The 13,146-nt window shown below is 43.0% G+C and overlaps 1 pseudogene; it reads right to left on the minus strand.

Moving 5' to 3' along the window:
- The window catches only part of LOC133256229 (GTP-binding nuclear protein Ran-like), a 109,226-nt pseudogene extending 97,997 nt beyond the window's left edge, over positions 1 to 11,229 (minus strand).
- Positions 11,230 to 13,146: the final 1,917 nt, after the last annotated feature.

Below are 13,146 nucleotides of genomic sequence, written 5' to 3' on the forward strand. Positions count from 1 at the left end.
TAGAATCCTGCTGCCTCAGGAGCTTCAAGGATAAGCCCTGGGCAGCTTTTAAAGTGACTATCTTCCCAGCCCAGAGAGAAGACCTGCCCTGGGTGCCTGTCCTGAGGACTGCAGCAAGCAAGCAGGGCAGTTCAGTGTCAGAATGGGGCTTCTCCGACATTAACTGAGGATGAACAGATTAAGGGACATTGGATTAGGCTGAAGATGGTGCATGGGACGTTGAAATAAAAAGGAAAAATAAAATTATTCACTGATTTCAATCATTAAGGCCTCTTTTGCATATTCTTGATTTTTAGATAACTAAAAATCCATTTTAAGCTCCAACAGCATTCACTGGGTCTTACACAAATGTCTGCAGTTTTCACAGGGACTTGATCCAAACCCTTCTTGTTCATCACTTTCTCCCAGCCCCAACCACTCTCTTATCAGCAGATGAAACAGGTTCACATTTTGTCATCAAATATAATCAAAATTCCATTGTGAGATCAGATTCCCATGCAAATCAAAGTACAATAAAGAAACTAGGAAGAAGATCACAGAATGTATGAAATCTTTCTTAAGCAAGTTCTTTACCTTCTATAAAAAGTGGATTCCTACTCATCTGACCAGACTGATTAATTTTGGGTTTTGAAAAAAATCATTGAACTCTAAAAATCCCATCCATCTTCATGAGACTCAGAAATCTTCTGAGAGCCAGCTATTCTTCAATCACTCTCCCTTAAATATTCTTATTCAATTTCTAATCCACAGGGTTTTCTGACATTCTTCCTTCAAAGTGATTTTGTAGACAGGGATCACAGAAGCCTCTTCTCACTTTATTTTATCCCAAAGTTCTGCCACCCACCTAGAGCTTCTGCAGGAATTTAGTGCTATTTTTGTCCTATCTGGTTAGTGCCAAAGAACAATGCTCTGGTCCCATCGCTGAAGCTCTAGGAACATCTGCTAAGTTACTTTTGTATTCATGTCCTGTTATTTCCTGTCATTTCTTGCATTTTCACAAAGTTACTCAGTTTGGAATTCCTGACTTGTGTTCAGATATTTGCTCATTCCTTGAACAGGAGAATTTTAGCTTCCCAGGTGGTGCTAGCAGTAAAGAACCTGCTGGCCAATGCAGGAGATCCAGGAGACCCAGGTTCAATCCCTGGGTTGGGAAGATCTCCTGGAGTAGGAAATGGCAACCTACTTCAGTATTCTTTCCTGCAGAATTCCACGGACAGAGGAGCCTGGCTGACTACATTCCATGGGGTCACAGAGTCGGACACGACTTCGTGACTGAACAACAACTATGCATTTTGAAAAGGAGCATGCTGCTGCTGTGCACCTGAAAACTCACAACATTGTTAATCGACAGTTGTTGGTTAGTCACTAAGTCGTGTCCAACTCTTTTGTGACCCCATGGACTGTAGCCCACCAGTCTCATCTGTCTGTGGGATTTCCCAGGAATGAATACTGGAATGGGTTGCCATTTCACTCTCCAGAGCATCTTCCCATCCCAGTGATCCAACCTAGGTTCCTGCATTGGCAGGTGGATTCTTTACCACTGAGCCACCTGGAAAGCCCAACTATACCCCAGCATAAAATAAAACATTTAAAAAAAGAGAAATAACATACTTCAAACCAAAAAAAAAAGAGATATTTTAAATATTTAGAAAAGTTGAGGGGGAAAACCCTAATACAACCCAAATTTAATGGATGTTAACATTTTGTCATATTTATTTTCAACCTCTTTCTCTCTTTAAGATATAAATTGTTAGGTATTAGATATAACCAAATTCTTACTCTGTATCCTTATCCCCTTCCTGTTTCTTGGGAAATTAATACTGGCCTTCATGTATCATGCCATTTAATGTTTGATACTTTATTTTAAAAAGTGTGTAATACACACAAATGACATAGTTTTATTTTGAAAACATAAATAGAATCATACTGCATGATGATGAGAGCATTCTGAAAATTTTTATATTTGCAAACATATAGAGTAAGCTGTTAAGAATTTAATGCCCATGTATAACCACAGAATGGGCTTAATGCCCCTGTACGAGCCCAGGAGATTTCTTCATGACACACTTGAGGTGTGAATTAGGTCCTACACTTCTTCTCTTGCCCCTTTATGCCCCTTGTTCTAAGCTTATGGTCTCCATTTTGATATAGGCATTTTCTCAGTCATTGCCACCTTCACATAACAGGCACTGGTGATGAGTCTTTGACAGAGTTTCAATAATTTAGAAAGAGCTGGATTCTCTCTCTTCCTCAAGCATACTTCCTTCACTTCTGGCTTTCTTTCCATCCTTGAACTACACCAAATTCTTTTCTCTTTCTGGACCATGCAGATGTTAGGAATGCTCTTCTCCAAGAAAGTCACTTCCTCCTCAGCTTCTGGTCCAAACTCAGATGTCACATCGTCTGAGAATTCTTCCTCACCCATCCTAGCCAAGCATCATTCCTGGCTCTCTGCACATATGAGCCTGTTTCAAACTCTTGATAGCACTTACTGAGAAAGAGTATGTGTTCACTGCCTGTATGCCCCCATTAGAATGTTAGGAGTACTGTCTACTCACTGTGGTTTCTCCAGCACTTAAAACAGCACTTGGCTCATGGTAGAAGCTCAGCAAGTACTGGTTGACAGGTTGCCAGTGACCCCATCCTCCAGTAAATATAATCTAATCCATGTCTTGAAATCTGACCAATCAGATCAGCACTACTTCTAGGAGATGAGCAAGGAAGAAATATTAGTTACCTATTGCTGTGTCATGAATTATGCCCAAAAATAAAGGTGTAAAAAATATGATCATTGATCGCCTTAGTTTCGGTGGTCAAGAATTCAGGACTCAGATGACTCAGCTGGATGGTTCTTGTTCTGGGTCTCTCATGAGGTTTTAGTCAGGATGTTAGCTGGAGCTACAGCCATCTACAGGCTGAATGGAGCTGGAAGGTTTGCTTCCAGGAAGGCTCACTCACATGGCTGTTGGCATGAGACCTCAGCTCTTCCCCTATGACCTTGCCACAGAGCTGTGTAAGTGTCTTAACAACATGGCAGCTGGCTGCCCTTGATCATATGATACAGACAGAAAGGCAGAAGCCACAAAGTCGTTAGTGACCTAGCCTTGAAAATGACAAACCATCACTTCTAATCCATTCATTCCACACATTCCAATCTCAGTACAATATGGGAGAGAACCACACAGGATGTGAATACCAAGAGGCAAGGATTGTTGGGGGCCATCTTGGCAACTATCTACCACACCTTTCTTGCCCTTACGTTACACAGGGTTTTTGTTTGTTTGATTGTTTTTGTCTATGAAACTAACTTTCTGTTATAGATTAGGCTGAAGCAGAGGACATAAAGACTGGGAACATAACCCCTGACTGTCATGTTGAGGGTGGAGTAAGTCTGTGAGCAAGATGCAGAGAAAATTTCAATTTGGTAGGCAGAGCAAAGTATCAGAGGAAAATGACAATAGGTAGCAGTGTCAGTTGTAAAAAAAATGTTGAGAAGACATGCAGGAGGCCCCACGATGTACAGAAGGGTGCTAAAAAGTGGATAGAGCCCAGCAATGGGAATACACAAGCAGATTATATTTAAAGATTGAGGCAGAAATCCAGAAAGTCTATAATGGATTATCAGGTTCCAGCTCTGTACTTAAGGAATCAACACAAGACTCTAATCCCAGAAGAGTTTCACTGAGTCTTTTGCTGGTTCTTAGTCATACTCCATTCTGTTCCCCTCAAAAATAGTTCCAAAGGTCCCCTCTCCATTTCCTGAGTCACTGAAGATTCCCTACCTCTTACTTAACTGAGAAATTTGAAGTCAATGGTCTTTCTGTACTGGTTCTCTTCTTAGAGCCAAGAGAAGCATGCAAATCTCTTTGCTACTCAACATCAATACAATCTTCCTTTACGTTCTTAAACAGCTAGGAACTGTCCAACATCTTTACTCTGTACAGTAGTCCAAATCCTCATGTCTCTTTCTTTATTATCTCTTTCTTTATGTCCTGTTGACTCTGAAATCTGGTTCATTTCCTGCTATTTTGTTACAATTCTCAGTGAGGTCACCTCTATAGTGAAATAGGGTCAAGACATCCCTATTTTACAACAACAGCTGTTTGCAGTCCTTGTAATCTAGGGCCTCTCTGTTATACCCAATGAGGACACCATGGACCACTCTCTTTTTTGAGCTCTCTCAGCCCTTGACTCTCATGACATTTCTCCATCCTGGCTCTCTTCTTTCCTCTAACTGCTCCTTCTGAAAGCCCCTGATGCTTTTGTATCACTGTTCTTTCCTCCTACTGGCTCCATGTGAGTGATCCACTCTCATGATTTAAGCTGTGACTTATATGCCTTCAATGGCCTGTGATAGCTGCCTAGATCTCCCAGGTCAGACCTTTCCTGGGACATTCAGATTCCAACAGTCAAGAGTCTATCTGACTCCTCCACCTGGATACCCCCAGATGCAGCACCCTCAGCTGTCTGTGACATGACACATCACCATCCTCCCCAAATCTGCTTCTCATACACTTCGCTGTCATTGGTTGGCAGCACTATCTACCCCAAGCTGTAATAAAAAGCAAGGTTTCCTGCATGCTAACTTTCTTATCCTCATCCTTCCATTCAGTCAAGCATCAGACCTGCTGTTTTTATTTTTTTGTTCTTTAATGATCTCTTTATTTCCATCTCCTTTAGCCTACCCTAGTTCAGTCTATTGTTATTTCTTCCTTGATACTTCAGTAGCCTCCTATCTGGTCTCCCCTCTTCTCTTTGCATATCCTTAAAACTTTCTTTCATGGAGTTGCAGGAGTGCTCCATCTATCAGCACAAATGTGACTGTGTCAAGAACTGAAACTCTTTGATCATTTCCCCATTGTCTTCAATCTAAAGTGAAACTTGCATCTTGTTGCATGCAAGATGCCCCAGGAGTTAGAGCCTGCTTCCTGCCTCTCTAATTTCATCTTCATGCATTTCCGGTAATGCTGAATAGCATGTGCTTGCATGAATACACCACGCTATTCTTTCTCCTTGCTTTAGGAAATGCTAAACCCTCTTCATGAAATACACATTTCCATTTTGCCTAACTAATCCTTGCTCCTTTTCTCAAGTTCATCTCAGGCTAACCTCTTGCAAGTTGACTTACCTGACCACCCCCATCTGTCCTGACAGTCCATTCACCCTCACCCACAGCGCCCTGATAACCTTCCATGTGTCCCTGACATTGTACTCAACCCCATCTCTCCAGAGGCCTCTCAGCTCCTTAAAGGCAGAGACCAGGCCTTTTGTCACTGTATCCTCAACACTTTGCTCAGTACTGGTATATCGGAGGCCTCATCAACATTTTTGTTGATTAATGAAATGAACTGCCTGAGAGGATTTTCCCACTTTTCAATGTAGTGTCAGAATGTAGAACATATTCTGTGATGCTCTGGGGGAATTGACAAAAAACAAATGTTCTCAATGAGTCAATGCCAGATAAGCACCCAGGATCACATGGAACATGATCCTCTCTTGAAGGTGCTGTAACATCGGAGAAAAGAGCATTTTGCCTCAGGAGGTAGCATCCCCAGACAGTGACATGCACGTGGATGCTGCCAGGGCCAAGGAGGGCTAAGGAGAACCACGGTAACCTAGACGTGAAAACACACATAGATAAAGCCTCACTTCACAGGCTTTCTTGCAGAAAGTTCTGGTCACGTGATTAGACTCTGGTCAGCACAATGGATATTGTGTGTTAAATGCACTTGACGTGTCCTTAAATGAAGCATGTGCTCTTTCCTTCTTTCTGCCGGCGGGAATGCAGACACCCTGATTGGGACCGGCGGCCATCTTGGATTCATGTCTGACGCCCTCACTACTTCTTGAACTTGAAGGCATAACATTTTCACTTATTCGAGATTTTTCTCATTCAAGATTTGTGGAAGAGGAGGCATCTATATAGGCAGAGTGAATTTAGGAACAGAGGACAGTTCCAGGTGAATACCACAAAGGAACACACTCTGTCATTTTGAAGAAAAACAATGCTCACCAATGTTCTCATGGCTTCTGATGGGGTTATACTGTTTTCAGGCTTCTCCCAGGGATGTGTGTGTATTACCTTAGTCTCATGTGGTGTAGAGCTACAGTCAAAACTGACTAGTGAAGGGGATAGGATGGCGATTGTAAAGTTGACTGATCAGTTTTGGGGGGAGGGTTTCTTGGAATAGTCAAGGAGACAAGATGACTGACCCACCTCCTGAATCCATTTTACCATTTGAAGGTGGATTTGAATTAATAAACACCTCATGAAAAGTTGCCAATGCATTGTCATCCATACTTAGTGATAATTGCTTTCATCAAACCAATGATTAGCAGAAATCAACATCAAAGGAATGTAGGTTGCAGTGTTGAAGAGAAAACGATGGTGGGTTTTTTGGGAAAAGACAGGCTCAGATGGGACTTGGTGCTTCAGAGTCTGCAGAGCTGGGAGGAGAGGAATAGGAAGAAACTTGGTCTACTTCCCAGTTTGGCTCAGGGCTTCATCAGGGCCATTGTGCACTGAACATCACCTCCGTGCTGCCCTGGCACTTCTTTGGTGCCTGGGAATGCCAGAGCTGCCACGTGAGAACCTGTCCAGAGGCTGGACATCATGGCCTATTCTGGGCTGGGCTTGGCCCACAATGGTAGTGAGTGCTACCCACGTTTAGTGAGTGCTATTGGTAAGGAAGCTGAAGATCAGTGGATTTAGGTAATTCACACTGGTCACAAATAACCAAGATGCCATTGGGTTAGAGCCCAAAATACAGATATCCATCCAGCTTCCCCTCACTCTTTCCAGTAGTTAGAGGAAACTTGAGAAACAGCAGAGGCTGAGAACTGCCTGCATCCTGCTGCAGAAGGACACAGAGACGGCCAGGCCCCTCCTCCCACTTGACCTCTGCCCCCTGGTCTCCTCACTTCTTCCCCCTTCACCTTTTCTGTTATTTTTGGGAATTTTCAGTGCTTTCCAAAGCTGGCTGCTTTGGGAATATTTTAAAATAAGAATTCAGACCCCATGCCCAAGAGACTATATTCTGATGGCTTTGGTGACTGTGGTGTGCAGACCAGGCTGAAGCTAGGAAGGGATTGCATGTGGGAGAAGCCTCAGACATCATCTGAGATGCAAAGCCTCTAGGTGTGCAAATCTTTGATGACCCCCAAAACACTACCCCTGTGGAAGGGCAGTGGGATGGATTGAGAGAAATGCTATCTCGTTTTGTGGCTGACTATGGAAATTTAATTATTTCAACAGACCTAGAGAACAAACATTCCTTAAAATGCATCCTGTATTTTTAAAAAAAGTCTATTCCACTAGAATAATAGGGAAGCCACTGTGATGACTTAGGAAAACACAGAACAGTAGATAAAGTTTGCCTTGGTCTGTCTTCTTCTTTGCCTTTCTTTGAGCAGGTGCCCAGAACTCTAATTTGGTCCCACAGACACTCTGAAGGTGGATTCCCTCACCTTTTCCCAACCAGATGCTTTATAGGTAATGCATCTTCCTCCTCTCTCCAACTTCTTCACCACTAGACTCACCTTAAATTCAAATATCCTCAAGTTTGCTTAGGTCAAGAGAGCAGTCACTCTCAAAGCAAGCTAATAAGTGAATGATGACCTTTGAGGGACTGGAGACTTCATATTTCCCTGGAGGGTACCACATTTCCTGACCTTTCTTTCACCTTCTCTGTTTCCTTATAGGGTTGGTCATATGATCTTAGGAAGAGATCATACGCTAAGGAATTCAATAATTCCCTTGAGGAGAATCAAAATTGAAACAACTACAACACAAGAAACTTGTTACTTTTGAAGTCTAGCTATTGGTGATGGAAAATGAAAGCAAAGACTGGACAACAAGCCAGTTTTTCAGTGTCACTATGAATCTATTCAGTCAGTTCAGTCACTCAGTTGTGTCTGACTCTTTGCGACCCCATGAACTGCAGCACCCAGGCTTCCCTGTCCATCAGCAACTCCCAGAGCTTGCTCAAACTCATGTCCATTGAGTCGGTGATGCCATCCAGCCATCTCATCCTCTGTCGTCCCCTTCTCCTCCCACCTTCAATCTTTCCCAGCACCACGTTCTTTTCAAATGAGTCAGTTCTCTGCATCAGGTGGCCAAAGGATTGCAGTTTCAGCTTCAGCATCAGTCCTTCCAATGAACATTCAGGACTGATTTCCTTGAGGATGGACTGGTTGGATCTCCTTGCAGTCCAAGGGACTCTTAAGAGTCTTCTCCAACTCCACAGTTCAAAAGCATCAGTTCTTCAGCACTCAGCTTTCTTTATAGTCCAACTCTCACATCCATACATGACTACTGGAAAAGCTTTGACTAGATGGACCTTTGTTGGCAAAGTAATGTCTGCTTTTTAATATGCTGTTCAAGTTAGTCATAGCTTTTCTTCCAAGGAGCAAGTGTCTTTTTATTTCATGGCTGCTGTCACCATCTGCAGTGATTTTGGAGCCCCCCAAAATAAAGTCTGTCACTGTTTCCATTGTTTCCCCATTTACTTGCCATGAAGTGATGGGACCAGATGCCATGATCTTACTTTTCTGAATGTTGAGTTGTAAGCCAACTTTTTCACTCTCCTCTTTCACTTTCATCTTCACTTTCCCCCATAAGGGTGGTATCATCTGCATATCTGAGGTTAGTGGTATTTCTCCTGGCAATCTTGATTCCAGCTTGTGCTTCATCCAGCCTGGCATTTCACATGATGTACTCTGCATTTAAGTTAAATAAGCAGGATGACAATATACAGCCTTGACATACTCCTTTCCCAATTTGGAACCAGACTGTTGTTCCATGTCCGGTTCTAACTATTGCTTCTTGACCTGTATACTGATTTCTCAGAAGGCAGGTAAGGTGGTCTGGTATTCCCATCTCTTTCAGAATTTTCCACAGTTTGCTGTGATCCACACAGTCAAAGGCTTTAGTGCAATCAATAAAGAAGAGTAGATGCTTTTCTGGAACTCTCTTGCTTTTTCTATGATCCAATGAATGTTGGCAATTTGATCTCTGGTTCCTCTGCCTTTTATAAATCCAGCTTGGACATCTGGAAGTTCATGGTTCACATGCTATTGAAGCCTGGCTTGGAGAATTTTGAGCACTTTTTTACTAGTGTGTGAGATGAGTGCAATTGTGCGGTAGTTTGAGCATTCTTTGGCATTGCCTTTCTTTGGGATTGGAACGAAAACTGACCTTTTCCAGTCCTGTGGCCACTGCTGAGTTTTCCAAATTTGCTGGCATATTGAGTGCAGAACTTTCACAGTATCATCTTTTAGGATTTGAAATAGCTCAGCTGTAATTCCATTATCTCCACTAGCTTTATTCATAGTGATGCTTCCTAAGGCCCATTTGAGTTCGTATTCCAGGATGTCTGATTCTAGGTGAGTGATCACACCATAGTGGTTATCTGGGTCATGATCTTTTTTGCCTAGTTCTTCTGTGTATTTTTGCCACCTCTTCTTAATATCTTCTGCTTGTGTTAGGTCCATACAATTTCTGTCCTTTATTGTGTCCATCTTTGTGTGAAATGATCCCTTGGTATCGCCAATTTTCTTGAAGAGATCCCTAGTATTTCCCATTCTATTGTTTGACTCTATTTCTTTGCACTGATGACGGAGGAAGGCTTTCTTATCTCTCCTTGCTATTCTTTGGAATGCTACATTCAAATGGGTATATCTTTCCTTTTCTCCTTTTCTCCTCTCCTTTTTTTCTCAGCTATTTGTAAGGCCTCCTCAGACAACCATTTTGCCTTTTTGCATTTCTATTTCTTGGGGATGGTCTTGATCACTGCCTCCTGCACAATGTCACGAATCTCTGTCCATAGTTCTTCAGGCACTCTTATCATATCTAATCCCTTGAATTTTGTTGTCACTTCCACTGTATAATTGTTAGGGATTTGATTTAGGTCATTCCTGAATGGTCTAGTGGTTTCCCCTCCTTTCTTCAATTTTAGTCTGAATTTGGGAATAAGGAGTTCATAATCTGAGCCACAGTCAGCTCCCGGTCTTGTTTTTGCTGACTGTATAGAGCTTCTCCATCTTTGGCTGCAAAGAATATAATCAATCTGATTTCAGTATTGACCATCTGGTGATGTCCATATGTAGATTCTTCTCTTGTGTTGTTGGAAGAAGGTGTTTGCTATGAACAGTGTGTTCTCTTGGCAAAACTCTGAATCTACTACCTTGAATTAATTTTTAATAAAATGATTAAACATTGTGCTCTGTTTTAGCAATGTGGTATTTGTCTATTAATGCACATGCATTCAAGGGTGGTAGAAGGATGAATAGAGTGCATCCCTATTCAAAGTCCAACTCTACTTAATGTAAGGATGCACGCTGTGATTTGGAGAAGGAAATGACAACCCATTCCAGTATTCTTGCTGGAAAATTCCATGGACAGAGGAGACTGATGGGCTACAATCCATGGGGTTGCATAGTCAGACACGACTGAGCAGACACCCTGTTTTAGGGGTATCAGGAGCTTTTCTTTATGATCACAGAATGTCAGACACAGAAGGAACTTTTCAGAATGTAGGCTGATAGCAAAATTAGTTTGCCATCTCTGAGCACCCCTGCCAGCTCACAGGAGAGAAAGGTAGCTCTGATGATTGCTATGCATTAAGGGCTGGGGAGAGAGATGAACCATTTTCAGAACAAATGGAAAAGAGCTGATATTGAATGCCCTCCAGAGTTTCCTTCCTGTGCCCTTGAATAATCAGCAAAATTGAATCAATTTTTGGTGGCCAAGGATCCTACTGATATTCACAACAAGAGATGTTCAGTACTCCATTTATGGAGAACGTCTTCAGAGCCCAGGGGACCAGCTGTTTCCCACCATCATTGTTTGTTCAATATACACCACCCTAGATGGTGAGAAAGGCCAAATAAAAGTCCCCAGAATCCTCATTCAGCTAACAGAGAAACTGCGGGAGTCAGAACAAGTTCACACACATTGTTGGGTAAGACTTCTTTGTGAATATTAGGCAACAGTAAGATGCTCTTTCAATTTTTGTCTACTGGGTGCTCCAATCTCTGTATATCCACAGCCTTTCTCCACTTGGCTATTGTGACCTTGGACATCATAATAGCTGAGAGTCCTTTGGCAACTCACTTCCTCCCTGACTCACCTTTAACTGCCTGCATGTACTCGCTGTGACACTCACTCTCTGAAAGGCTGGCCCCACCACGCAAGTTTTTATTTTTAATCCAAACATTCCCGTAAATCATGAGGCACTAGATTTCTCCCCCTCCACTGTCCACATTTTCACTGGGAACCTGTGTTTATAATAAAGCTATTGTTCAGGAGCATAATGAAAATAGGCCCAAAGCACAAAACCTATGGAGTTTAAGTTCAACTGCCCAATCATAAGACGGGAACTCAGTCTGTTCTTGGACCCTCTTGATGTTGGGCAGACAGAGATATGGATTTTGAAAGACAATGTTTTGACTTGGCTTTGTGTCAGGCTCCAGCCTGCAGAGGGTGTTTCTGGAGGCCTGACAGCCATTGTAGAATCCTGGGTTGCTGGTGTTGGGAAAACAAACTAGGGCAAGAGAGACTTCGTTCACACATTGCTTTTTTATCAGATGAACTTGTAATGAAAACTTTTCCCTTTATGCCATGCTTTGTCCTTCTCAAAGTATGTTGACATACAGCACCCCTCATCTGCTACTGCCATGAGTTGGCATGAAGAGGATGAAAGCACAGAGAGGTTTAGTGTGTGGGGGCTTCAAAGGTGGCACTGTGGTAAAGAACCCACGGGCCAGTGCAGGAGAGGGGAGAGAGGCGAGTTTGATTCCTGGGTCGGGAAGATCCCCTGGAGAAGAATGGCCACCCACTTCAGCATTCTTGCCTGGAAATTTCCATGAACAGAGAAGCCTGCTGAGCTAGTAGAGTCTATGGGGTCACAGAGTAGGACATGACTGAATGACTGAGCACCTTCCATGATGACCCCACCACCTCCCAATCCTCATGCACTCTTTAGCATCACCTGCCAGGAAGCCTGAATCTCCTCCAGATTGGGCTGAATTTCCTATTAGGAGCCACTATCAGGAAGCTAGGACCTCCCCAGACCACACCCCCGTTATCTTGCATGTTCTAGGCTCCACCCACATGCAGCACTGTATATTGTCTATCACGGTGCCACCTCCCACTCCATCCTCAAAGCAAAACCTTCCCAGGAGACCATCTCAACATGAGTCATCAGCAAAATTTCCTTTTTTCACTCCAATACACTCTCACCTTCTCCACCTTTCTGAATCCTGGATCCACCCTGAGGGCACAGATTTTCCTGCAGCTCTTCTCAGTGGTGGCAGTTCTATCTCCCTCAGCTGTTGTACTTATCCAAAAACTCCCAATTTGGTTAAATGCAAATTTCTGCATTTTGAAAACCTGCAGCAGAGAGCTGGATGTGGCTGGAGAAAGACATGTATCTATGTGGACGGCTTCATTTTAAGTTGTGAAACACTAATGTAAGTCCCAAGCAGGCCCCCAGCCCTTCCCTTCTCAGTCCACTTACTCATGTTCCTAGATTAACTCCCACCAGCCCACTTGGGGCTGGTGTCCTTGACTCTTGTTTCACCAAAACTTAGGAGCCCTCAGGAATCTCCCATCAGTCAGTGGCCAGCTGCCCTCTTTCTGTGTATCTCTTGCTTGTGTTTGTACATAGCTCCTGGACGTAGCTGACACTTTTAACTGAACTATGAAAGAAAGTGAAAGTGAAAGTGGAGTTGTGTCTGACTCTGCAACCCCATGGACTGTAGCCCACCAGGCTCCTCTGTCCATGGGATTCTCCAGGCATGAATACTGGAGTGGGTTTCCATTTCCTTCTCCAGGGGATCTTCCCAATCCAGGGATCGAACCCAGCTCTCTTGCATTCCAGGCAGACGCTTTAACCTCTGAGCCACCAGGGAACTAGACTATAGTCACTATCTTGGACTTCACATATTCCCAACCAAATTCATACATTACACTATGACAAAACCAAGAACAAAAACAACCAAAAGAACCTGTTCTTCTTGAACATTCTTTTTTCAATAAATGACAACTCCTTTTATTTAAGGCTAAAAACCTCAAAATCATCTCTTTCATTCTCAATATTCAACCCATTAGCAAATTCCATCAGCTCTACCTTCAGAACATATCCA

The sequence above is a fragment of the Bos javanicus genome, chromosome 2 (genome assembly GCF_032452875.1).
Source record: "Bos javanicus breed banteng chromosome 2, ARS-OSU_banteng_1.0, whole genome shotgun sequence".
NCBI lineage: Eukaryota > Metazoa > Chordata > Mammalia > Artiodactyla > Bovidae > Bos > Bos javanicus.